The sequence below is a fragment of the Emydura macquarii genome, unplaced genomic scaffold, assembly GCF_026122565.2.
Source record: "Emydura macquarii macquarii isolate MOO-44397 ecotype Brisbane River unplaced genomic scaffold, CSIRO-AGI_Emac_v2 contig_2681, whole genome shotgun sequence".
Classification (NCBI taxonomy): Eukaryota; Metazoa; Chordata; order Testudines; family Chelidae; genus Emydura; species Emydura macquarii.
Genome location: NW_027132818.1, coordinates 2604447 through 2608013, shown reverse-complemented (window position 1 = coordinate 2608013; position 3567 = coordinate 2604447). Strand labels below are relative to the sequence as shown.

Below are 3567 nucleotides of genomic sequence, written 5' to 3'. Positions count from 1 at the left end.
GACAGTATCCTGGTGCCACATTAAGTCAATGTCCACTAGCCCTTAGAGAATTTAAAAAAAAAAAAAAAGCTTAAGTTCGTTCCATAACATTTTAAAAACATATTTTGTCTGCTGTGAAGACTGCTCTCCTCATTTCTCTCTCCCTTCAGTTCCCAGACTGGCTGCCCCTACAATTCCTTCATTACATACTGTCCCCAGCTATTTGCTATTGGCAAATAGTCTCAATGCTCTGGAAATAACATTGAGAGCACCAATATTCTAGCACTGCAATAGCAGATACAGCCAAATTAGGGAAGCACCGTCCCTATTACATAGTCAAGATTGTGCTGAGTTTTACACTTAAAAGTGTAACCACTTTGTTATATATGAAGAACTCAGTATATCCTCTCCAAATGACAACACTTACTCGAGTACTGAATTAATTATTTGAAAAGTCTCAGAAAAAAATCTGTTTAATTAGTTTGAGTGAAAATTTAAAGAAATATTTCTTTCAGAAATATAGCACTCTGTGTCAAGACTTATTTTTAATTAATGGTCTTTTTTATTTTTACCATTTCTTCATTATTGACAATTTCTTCAGAAAAGGATGCAGAATGTTTGTTTTAAACACAGAATTCCACAAAGAATTATCTTTTTTCAAAATGGTTGCCATGTCCTAATGAAGCCAAACCACCTTAACTCTGCCCCATAGACACCCAGGAAGGAAAAAATGGAATGGGTCTTTAAAATCAGTTTAAACTAATCTGGGAGTACAAACATTATGCACTAATCTTAACTATCTAGTTATTTCATGACATCACCACAGGGTGGAGTAAAGATTTTTTGGATGTATAAACTGCGTATCTCCATACCTTAATGTGTTTGTATTTCTTCTAAGGTAAACCTTAATGCTGAAATTCCTAGTTTTATAATATTTGTTTTCGGGATAATTGCTATATCCCTGTAATGTATTTACTCTACATTACTGGTATATACCCTCAAACTTAACTCCATCTTAACAATAGTTTTTAAAGCAACAAAAGGAAACTTTTAATCCTTTGTACAGTTAAATATTTTTCTGTACAGAACTTGGTATTGTTAAAGGAATAAATATTATATAATGGTGACAAGTCACAATTAACCTTTTTCATATTCTGTAAGACTATTACTTGATATGTTTGTAAATCATATATATGTAAGACACTACAAAATACATTAACTTAACCCTGAACTCCAAACAACTGAAAGCTAATTTTTTATATTATTATTAAAAGGTACCTAATGACAATCATAGCTTGATCCACTAGGCAAAAGTATTATTCATTTGCAAATATCTAAACGTTGAAGACAAAAAAAATTGAGTTCTAGCCTACTCCTGTACAGATGCAAGATATGATTACACTGTGGGACAACTTAAGAGTCCCACTGAAAGTCTTCAAAGTATACAGGGTCACAAGGAGGAGGACCACAGACCCTGAAGAGGTTGAGTGCCTGAGATAAAAGGTTAAAAAAACAACATTATGATGGGCAAAACTATCACATAAGGTGTCTATGTTTAAAATGTCACATGCACACCAGTAAATCAATTTATAACTAAAAAGGACATGAAAGCTATCCTTAACTTGCCTCAGTGTATGCGTTGCATGGGTCTATGAACAGTATTTGATATTTATTGTATATCATCTGCTACAACATTCTTTACAGTATGTAGTACACCTACACCACACTTTACAAATATAGATCAAATCCAAGCAGCTTACACTCTAAATAAGATTAAAGAAACAAGATGACACACAGGATAACACTTCAAGGCGAGGTGTCACAGCATTAGTAATGATGGAAGAAAGGAAGAATTGCTTGAAGAGGTGGCTTTATGAGAAATTGGAAGGAAGATACAGAGGACGCCTATTCCAAGTGTAGGGAGCAGCATGACAGAAGACGAACTGTGAGTGGGAGGTAAAGAAGGGACGAGTAAGGTGGAAAGAATAGGATGAATGTAAGGCCAGGATGTGAAATGACAGTTGTCACGACAATTTTATTTACTAGTTACATAAAAATCAAATAATTTGCAATGCTCATTGAGACACATTAGTCTTCTTCCCATCTTAGGCTGAAGCTAAGCTAGACAGGATTCTATCATTGCATAGAAAAATATTTAGCAATGACATGATAGAAGCTAAACATACAATAAGATGCAGAAAGTACAACAGGTATTAGCTGCTTTCTAAAATTTTAATTATTTTAACTAAAACCCCAATGGTTCATCTTAAACTACAATTATCATCTGGAGTTAAAGTTAACTCACATAAGAATCTTTTGTGGAAGTTAACATTTAGGGGAAATTTGAAAATGAGTGAGACGCATGGTATGTTCTTCTAATTCAGCTATTTTATACCTGGAGCTCTGAGATCACATTTATTTAGGAATACATGTATATGCATCGCCTTCTTCATAAGAACCTACGAATGGCCACACTGGGTCAGACCAATGGTCTATCCAGTCCAGGATCCTGTCTTCTGACACTGGCCAGTGTCAGATGCTTCAGAGGGAATGAACAGAACAGGGCAATTATCCATCCCGTCTTCTACTCCCAGCTCCTGATAGTCGGAGGCTAAGAAAACAGGAGGCTAAATATGGGGTTGCGTCCCGGATTGTTATGCGTATTAACCATGATGGATCTATCCTCCATCAACTGATCTAATTCTTTTTTGAACCCAGTTATACTTTTGGCCTTTATAACATCTCCTGGCAATGAGTTCCACAGGTTGACTATGCATTGTGTGAAGAAGTACTTCCTTGTTTGTTTTAAACCTGCTGCCCATTAATTTCATTGAGTGACCCCTGGTTCTTGTGTTATGTGAAGGGGTAAATAACACTTCCTTATTCACTTTCCCCATGCCATGATTTTATAGACTTCTGTCATATCCCTCCTTAGTCATCTCTTTTCTAAGATGAACAGTCCCAGTCTTTTTAATCTCTCCTCAGATGGAAGCTGTTTGATAACCTTACGTATTTTTGCTACCCTTCTTTGTATCTTTTCCAATTTGAATGATTTTTTTTTTTGAGATGGGGTGACCAGAACTACACACAGTATTCAAGGTTATGGGTATACCATGGATTTACAGAGTGGCATTATATTTACTGTCTTGTTATCTATCCCTTTCTTAATGGTTCCTAACATTGTAAACTTTGACTGCTGCCGCAGAGGTTTTCAGAGAACTATTCACAGTGACTGCAAAATCTCTTTCTTGTGTGCTAACAGCTTATTTGGACCCCATCATTTCATATATATAGTTGGGATTATGTTTTCCAATGTGCATTACTTTATACTTATCAACACTGAATTTTATCTGCTGTTTTGTTGTCCAGTGACCCACTTTGGAAAAGTCCCTTTGTAACTCTTCAGTCAGCTTTGGACCTAACTATCTTGATTAATTTTGTATCATCTGCAAACTTTGCCACCTCACTATTTACTCCTTTTTCCAGATCATTAATGAATGTGTTGAACAGCACTCATCTCAATACAGAGCCTTGAGGGATCCTGCTATTTCTCTCTCTCCACTGTATAAATTAACCTCTTCTTTCTAC

At 35.6% G+C, this 3567-nt stretch overlaps 1 protein-coding gene across 3 annotated transcripts in view; it reads right to left on the bottom strand.

Moving 5' to 3' along the window:
- SYNJ1 (synaptojanin 1) overlaps positions 1–3567 on the bottom strand; it is a 107909-nt gene that overhangs the window by 23614 nt on the left and 80728 nt on the right. The window lies entirely within an intron of this gene.